This window comes from Parasteatoda tepidariorum, chromosome 3, assembly GCF_043381705.1.
Source record: "Parasteatoda tepidariorum isolate YZ-2023 chromosome 3, CAS_Ptep_4.0, whole genome shotgun sequence".
Classification (NCBI taxonomy): domain Eukaryota; kingdom Metazoa; phylum Arthropoda; class Arachnida; order Araneae; family Theridiidae; genus Parasteatoda; species Parasteatoda tepidariorum.
In genome coordinates this window covers 89051825-89061426 of record NC_092206.1, presented here as the reverse complement: position 1 = coordinate 89061426, position 9602 = coordinate 89051825, and positions in this window count along the sequence as shown.

The window sequence follows — 9602 nt, the reverse complement described above, 5'->3', positions numbered from 1 at the left end:
TGATAATTAATTAGTGCAGACCATATTTTAAGTAACGAAATAGACACAAAAACGTACTTTCTCCGAATAAACATACCTTTTTTCCGACGGATTTGAGCCCAAAATATAGGGGGTAGCCAAAATCTGGGAAATATGGTCCCCATAGTTTCAATAGGAGAACGGGCCGAAGTTTGAACTTCATGTTAATTTTACTTTTTGCTTATTTTACCATATCTCGAGAACTTTTTAAGTGAATTTAATCATTTTGCACAATATTATAAAGTATGTTTATCCAAAGATAATTTCATGCAAAATATAAATTTTAGAAAAGATTTATTATTTTTTTGATATTTTATTTTGTGATAGTCGAAAAAATTTTGAATTGTAAGGCGATTTTTACATCATTTCAAAGAATGTAATTTTCAATGGTAAAATACAAAATTTGAGCGAAATCGGTCGAATCCTGAAAAATCGAATTTTAAAAATACTACTTTTTTAATGGTTTTTGACTGTTCGAAGTTATCGTCGGTGTTGTGCTAGATTAAGTTACTTTTAAACTTCACTTAATTATGAACAAATTCATTTTCAAAAATTATTATCTTCAAATTACAGCTCTGAATGGCATTTTTCATCAAATGTCTCTTTAAATTTAATACACCTTAGGTTGCCCCTAAAATTAAATTAAGGGATTTTTAAAACTCTCAGTCTTTGGGATAAAATCGACCTCCGAATACAACTAGTTGACTGAGCAACGCAAATTTTATAAACGATATAAAATGAGAACTAGGTTTGAGAATGAGAATGAGGTTTTAAAAATTAGCGTTTTTTAGTAACATCTCTCCTGCTAATACTAGATTAAATATAGTTACTACGTAGATTCTTCTTATAATTTAGTACTTGAATTCAAGCTTATCGAAACCATTATAAGCTAAATTTATCTTCTTAGGATGTACTTTGTTTGAACTATTGCTTTTGTCTATCACAGTTGCTTATATAATAGTTCTATTAATTCTTTGTAGATTCTACACAGAAAATTCTACGCAGAGTCAGATCTATCCAAACCACTATAAGTTAAATTTATCTTCTTAGGATATACTTTGTTTGAACTATTGCTTTTGTCTATCACAGTTGCTTATATAATAGTTCTATAAATTCTTTGTAGATTCTACGCAGAAAATTCTACGCAGAGTCAGGTCTATCCAAACCACTATAAGCTAAATTTATCTTCTTAGGATATACTTTGTTTGAACTATTGCTTTTGTCTATCACAGTTACTTATATAATAGTTCTATAAATTCTTTGTAGATTCTACGCAGAGTCAGATCTATCCAAACCATTATAAGCTAAATTTATCTTCTTAGGATATACTTTGTTTGAACTGTTGCTTTTGTCTATCACAGTTACTTATATAATAGTTCTATAAATTCTTTGTAGATTCTACGTAGAAAATTCTACGTAGAGTCAGGTCAATCCAAACCATTATAAGCTAAATTTACCTTCTTAGGATATACTTCGTTTGAACTATTGCTTTTGTCTATCACAGTTACTTATATAATTACCAAACTATCAAATGGGGATTCCTAAAATACAAGTCAATATCGATAATAATATAATGCAATATCGATTTTACTAATTAAACTTACTAACTATAAGCTTAGAGCTGCTGGGTTAAGGAAATGAGCTGTCGTTATGTGGGAGTAGTGTTCTAACTTCAAAGACATCTTGAAGCCTTTCTATCAACAGATTGATGGTCACCTGTTTGTCTAGTGTGCAATACTGCTCACATTGCCGTAAGTCTCGAAATAGTGAAGTCTTAACCTTTATGACCATTTTTGTCCCAATGCCCACCCGGATATTGACTATCGTCATTCGGATATCAGGAGGGCAGATTAATTGGCCATTCTCTCAAGGGCATCCTATTAGGTGAGCCAATATTGCTCCCATGGTAATAAGGACAGACAGCACAAAGAAGAGAAGAAAAGAACATCCATGCTTTAACCGGGAATCAGACCTGGGACTTTCTTGACTTGAGGTCAGCTCCTTGACCTTCATAAATACCTGTATGTCACCTCTTTGACCAGTAACAGGTTGTTTTGACTTTGCTTTTAACAATAAACTAAAGCAAAAAACAAAATTTGGTAACAATGATATAAAATATCGAGTTGTAAAATCATTGAGTATCGATAATTTTCTAAAAGTATCGCTGATATCGATAGTTTTTTTAAACTTTTTCTTAGCAAAGTACCAATACTTTCTTTCGAAACTACGTCACTATTCAATTTGAAATATCTTTTAAAGGCATTATTTCACACATTAGTTTATCATAATGTGTAAAAAAAAAAAGAATGCCTTTGAAAATCTTGATATGCTCTTTTTAGGAGTTGTATTGATTTAAGTCAATTTTATAAAACTATATCCTGTCTTTTATTTTATAACACTGTACTCATGTTTAAAAGTTTCGCAGAAAATTGTACTAAGAATGGGAATGAAAAACTTATTTAAAATAGATCGAAACTGAAAGTATATTATTTCATTGCTGAAGTGTTAAACACTGATAAGTAGAGTTGATTTTTTTAATCATTCAAATGACAAAGAAACTTCCTTCATAGAGCAACATGCATATATATCAAGGCGTCTTTGCATCGAAATACATGGCTAAATGCATTAAAACAGAATGTCAGAGTTCTGTCAGAGTTGGTTTGCATACATATGATTTGAAACCTACGTCACACTTTCGAACTTATGCGTCAAAGTCTTAGTCCTTGAAATAATGAATGCTTTATTTATTATTAACAGAAACATAAAAAAATATGATTGGTCAAGGGAAGCAAGGGAATTCTTACATAATACCGTCTGGAGCAAAGTAAAAAAAATTTTTTTTTAAAGAATTCTAAGCAATCTCTTATAAAAATTGTTTTCAATTTGGAATAACAATCGTATTTTTTGTTTAAATAGAATCATGTCAAGTAATTTACAACGGTTATTATTACAACGGGTTTGTTTGAACTTAATACTTTTTTATGATTCACTTTTTAATGAATTATTTTATTAATTCTATTAGCTTATATTCTTAGAATCCACGTTATTTTATGTCATTTAAAGTACAATTTTATTAACAGTGGAAGTACAATTTTATGTAAGTGATTATTAAGAGTGTTGATTTTGGTATCAACACTGTTAATGATCCGGAAGTCCGATTTCAAGCCAGTTTATTAGAATTGGTTGCTTTTGATTTAAGCCACTGATTTAAAACACTTTACAGAAATGGAATTACTGGAATCGCGCGAATCAATTCCAAACCCGAATTCTCAGACTATTCTTTAGGAACGGAGATTTCTCATCTGAGTCACTGACTGAAATCACTTTAATGAACTGATTCATTCAATTTTAATCATTTTGATGACTGACTATAAGAAATGGAAAATGGAATTTAGAATTAGAAATGGAATTGTTTCTTGAATCACGTGAATTAGCTTAAATAGAATTTATTTAAAATACAATTCCAAACACAAGTTCTTAGACTACTGTTTAGATTTTGAGATTTTTCTTCTGAATCACTGATTTAAGTCATTTTAATGAACTAATTCATCAAATTTTGATGATTTTGATGACTTGTTTCTTAATCTTAATGAATTATTTTGATGTTTTTCTAGCGTAGTATGACCTTAATTCTCTAAGTAACGTGTATGCATGGTATTTAAAACGGAATTCAATGTAATTCCAAACACAAATTCTAAGACAATTTATTTACTTCGTAATAATTAGAGGAAAATTCTCACGTATTAATCTTTTTCAAGAAGTAAATAATCTGAATTCCTACTGATAGCTACCAAACGACTTTCAATTACTAATTTAAGGCTGAGATTAATTTATATCACTTGAATAATCGTCATCGAATTTCATAAGAGTGATGTTTCTCAGTAGAAAGAATAATAAATAAATATTACTCCAGTGAGAAATTATTGCTATTCAACCGAATCGAATTACTTGGATAAATTTCAATTAGCCTTCTCTCAGAGGAATTAGAGATATCATAGTAAATCCTAGAGATAGATTGTGTGATAAAAAATGATATTCTTGAATTCATACAACATAAATATTAATTCTTAATTTCCATAAAACGTGAGAATAAGGCACGCTGTATAAATCACAACTTTTTCACTTAAAGTTTAAACAGCTTTTGATTTGCCTTGGCACTGTCCTTCTTAGCAAAGATTTGGAACTCCACAAATCCTCGACCTTCAAAAAGATCAAGATAATGAAATCTTTTTTTTTTTTCCTTAATTTTTTTTTATTTTTTATTTTTTTATTTTTTATTTTATTATTATTTTTTTTATTATAAACATATAGATTTTTTTAACTTTTCTTTCTTCAGTTAGTCAAAATTTTTGCCCGACCCTTACAGATAGAATGTCCGTTCAGACACAGGGGACAAATTCTTTATCAATTCTTTCGATGTTAATAATAGAGTAAATAAGCAGATTTACGTAAGCCTCTTTCTAAATACAAATACGATACAAATACGATACAAATACGATACAAATACGATACAAATACAATACAAATACAATACAAATACTATACAAATACAATACAAATACAATACAAATACAATACAAAGGCAATGGTGGATCAGTCACCATTTACTGCCGGGATAGCCTGATTAGTAGGGTGTTGGGACCGTGTCCAAGAGGTCGTGAGTTGGTTCCCAGCCGGCTGAAAATTCCCCGTGTGGTAAAGTGACTGATGCACGTTAAATGCGTCGGGTCACGAAGTCCTCCATGTCCCCATAACAAATCATACCTCTGGGGGTACTGAATTGGAGATTGATTGTTCTCTGGTTCAGGTCAAAATTACGATCTGTGGATGAATGAATGGGTCAGCCTTATAAACGGGTTGTGACGTGTGTGTAGCTGAAGTCGTATTCTTGTAGTACTGTCATTGAAAAACAAGAAATACACTCTCTGCCTTAAATACACTTGGTTTCACCAAACTGCCTTGCTGGATTAGCAAGTCGCATTAGAAACAACAGCAACATACGAATACACCTGACCTCAAATCGAGGTTTACGGTAAGTACGAAACTTACCAAGATGAGAAAAATATGGAATGAAATTGAAAAGCAATTTTTTTCTTAAGAAAAAAAAAAAGCTTAACGAAACCTGAGGCGAAAAAGCAGGAAATAAAATAATTTAAACAAATATTAAAAAACAAAATTTTTTCTATGGTTTTGTTCGAAAAGTAAGATATAAAACTAAGAGATTGGTGGAAGAACCGGCTAAGTGACAATTTAGTGAATATGAGTAAATGAACGGGTTAAAGCTCATAAGTTCGTACTTTTTGTTTTTTCTCTGAATATTTATGTCTTTAGTATGTTTGTGAAGACATAACTCATAGAATCTTTGGGATCTATTTATTTGATTCCAACTCTTTTATAAAGGAAGATTTATAATGATTTTTGTGTGTAGTATTTGCGCATTTTCATGGAAGATTTTTAATGTTTTTCATCGAATAAAATTTTGTTTGAAAAGATAAAATAAGTATACGTTTATTTATGTTTATATTTATGAAATAAAATTTAAGCAACCTTAATTTAGAACAAGCTGGCATGAAATTTTATCTAGGCTTGTTTGTCCGAAAACCGATCAAAAACGATGCAGAGGCAGCGTGAGCTCAACTTTCGTGGAGTAGATGTTCCACCGGTATGTATCGCTTTAATTGGCGAACATTCGGTAATTTTTGATATTTAAAAAAGTATTCTTTTAAATAGCGCTGATTGTTGTCAGAAATGCTATGTTTTTTCGTTACATTCGAGAGGTAATTCTGAACTTAAATAAAAGTGTTTTTATTGCTTTTTAAATTTTTTATTTTCACAATTTTTCTTCCTTACCGCGCTTTAGGGTTCCATGCTTGCCAAGCAAGTGATTTCCAGAGTTGTTTGAGGACTATTTATCGCCAAGTCACTTAGCCGATTCTTTTATTCAATGAATACTCAAACAATATCACTCAGCTCAGCTGTTTATTCCATTGAGTATCTTCGGAATTAATAAATTTCGCAGTATAATTGAATGTTAAATATTTAATTAAGGCAAAAATAAAAACTTTCACTGATAAATCAAATATTTTGTCAATCAAGAGTGAGCATCTGAGTAAGGTGAACATTTTCTTCAAGATCATAGATACATTGATACTCTTTCAATATTAGAATAATAAATGCAATTAATAGATAATGCACAATTTTAAAAATATATTCTATTTACATATATTGCGTACAGGTTATTCTGTAACGATCACATGTAACGTATAATTGCACTCGTACTGTTAAATGAATTAAGTAATTAAAAGCATAATTAAACAAAATAATATAATTATGTTATTTTTTTAATTATTTAATTCATTTAACAGCATTTGACTTTATATATATGACTTAATAGAAGAGCGAATTTCCCTTATTTTCCCATAATTTTTGGTAATGGCATTCGAGAAATTTTTAGGAAGATCCGTTTCATTGAAACTGTGAAATGTCGCATCCATATCTAACTTGGTGAATGATACTGTACCAGAAACAAAACAAAAACATGAGCACACAGCTGCTTAGCGATTGTCGAGAACTCTCCCTTAACGCCAATCGAATTTTTCGCCAACTGTTTCCAATCCTTGGTAGGGTCTGCTTAGACGCCTCCGGATAACCCCTGCGGGGGCCAGGGCTAAAGAGAATACAAGGGCTAGTTCACTCCGCTCTTAGAGCTGAAGCTACGATTTCCCTTCTCATGACGTCACTGTGTCTACAGATCTCGGAGATCGCAAGCAAAGATATGATAACTTTGCATCTTTCTCTTGTAAAAATAAGTTAGACTTTTTCTGGTTATTAGCCTTCAAACTTTACGTAATTAACACATTATTTCCGTTCATAAACANATGGAGGTGCTCTACGTGTTCTATTTCAGACCGCGGCAAGAGATACTTCAAAGGAGTGAACCAGCCCTTCTATTCTCTTTAGCCCTGTGCGGGGGCGGGGTTTGGATTAAACTAGTTATCAGTATTTGTAAACCCCGAAATTTTGTTGGCTGCTCAATGAAGGTTCTGAAATATAAAAAAAGTATAATTATAGATTTAAAATTACCCTGTACAAAGATTTTACTCTTTTTTTTTTTTTTTTTTTTTTTTTTTTTTTTTTTTTTTTTTTTNTTTTTTTTTTTTTTGTGTGTGTGTGTGTGTGTAGAGCACTGACATTTTTGCGGTGAAATCCTCAAAAATACAACATAAGCTTAAATTCTACGGGAGCCGCGAATTATAAAATACATTTCACGAATTAAAAATAAACATTCATTGTTTTCAATCAAATTACTGATAAATATATTAAGCAATGCCTTATGAAACACAATGAATAATAATTTCAAATAATAAAATCTGCTACTGGGTTATTACATGTATTTTCTAATTAGATTTCGAGACAAAATATCAATTGCGACATTCGGAAAAATTTGAAAAATTTCTTTTTCATTCTTTGTTTGACAACAGACTGTAACGCGGAGAGCACGAATTCATAGACATGATTTATTGTGTAAACATTATGTTTATACAACGATAACCCTGTTTGACTGGATCATAAAAATTGCATAGAAGTGTTTAATTAATGTGTTATATACACATTTTATAGCATATTTTTAAAATGTAAATGCAGTTTCAAATGTTTTATAGTCACCAAAAGAAAAAGAAAAAAAAATTGAAAATCATTTTTCAATTTATTCATACTGGCATTTTTAGAATAGACAGTAGTCCAAGAAACAATGGCAATATTATTAAAAAAATTTACTTCATATTGTGAAATTGTTCCTGAGTTGTGAAATTTTTGTTTTCTGATATTTTGAATAAATTTCAGATGAAAAATATTGTTCTTGAAAATATAAAGAAGTTTGATTTTGAAAAGTGTTTATGTTATTATTTATATTCGTTCTTAGCAAAACCGAGAAAATTTCCCCTTGAAAAGGTCACAGTTGCTTAATGTCTTGCATCTGCTTAAATTAGCAGCTTATGTGAACAAAAAAAAATATGTTGAATCAGAATTTAAAATTTTAATTTATGAACGAAATTCATTTTTTTATGTCAATGAAATATATAATTACAAATGTAATAATTAGTGCTAAAAAGGAAAATTCTCAATTTTTTTTTTAAAATTTAAATTAGCATTTTTAGAATACAACGTAACACAAGAAACAATTCTCTAAAAAAATAATGTGTGAAATTTAAGTCTACTTCTTATTGTTGACATTTAATTTTGTTTAGAAATAGAAATGAAATTGAATTGTTATTGAAAAGAAAAATAATAAATTTGTTCATAAACTAATTTTTTTTTCTGAATCAGTATTTTTTTTATTAAATTTTTTTCCCAGCAACTGCCAATTTAAATGGATGCGAAATACTGTCGCCTTTTCCGATGGAAAATTTTTCTTGGTCTTATTGGTAATGAATACAAAGTATCAATTTAAAACTCATTTCGTTTCAAAATTTGCTTCGTTTTCAAGAATAATTATTAAAAAAATGGAGAATTTTCCTTTTTAGCAATAATTATTAAATTTATTAGTAATTATACGTTTCATTGAAATAAAATAAAAAATTCTAAATTCTGATTCAAATTTTCTTTTTTTCTGTTCACACAAGCTGCTAATTGGAGCAAATTAGACATTAAGAAACTGTGACGTTTTCGCGTGGAAGTTGCCTCGGTTTTGTTGGATGCGAATATAAATATTAATTTAAACACATTTCCAAAATTAAACTTCTATTATTTTCAAGAACAATATTTTTCTTCAACAATTGATTCAAAATACCTGGAAAAAATGAATATCAATAATATTTCATGATATTATTAAGTAGACTTAAATTTAACTTACTATTATTATTTTTTTAAACTAACTAGATCATTGTTTCTTAGGTATTCTAATAAGAATGCAATATGAATAAAAAAAAAGAGAATTCTTCTTTTTCGCTATAATTATTGAATTTGTAATTATATATTTCATTGAAATTAAAAAAAAAATTGAGTTTAGTTCATAAGCTTAAATTTTAAATTCTGATTCAACTTATCCACATAAGCTGTTAATTTAAGCAGATGCAAGACATTAATTCATATTTTTCATTTTATTGAAACGTATAGTTTGAATAATTAGTGCTAAAATTCACTATTTCTTATGTAGATAATTTTATGTGATTTTTCTTATGTAATTTTATTTTGAAATCCGTTTTAAATTAATTAATATTATGTATGAAATTTGTTTCTATTAATTTAAATTAATTGAAACGTGTTTATATTAATTAATATATTAAATAATTAATATTTTGTATTTATTACCAATAGAACCAAGAAAAATTTCCATCCGAATGTATAATAGTCTTTTAATTTCGCATTCATTTAAATTAGCAGCTACTGTGAAAAAATTTTATACGAAAATATTAAGACAGAATAAAAAATTTAAGTTTATGAACAAAGTTTTTTCTTCTTTTCAATAAAGCGTAGTTGTGAATATATACAATAATTGGTCTTTGAAATTAGTATTTTTTATCTTTTCATTGACAATTATTCTTATAAATAAAAAGATTTCTTTATATATGTTCTTTTATAATTCT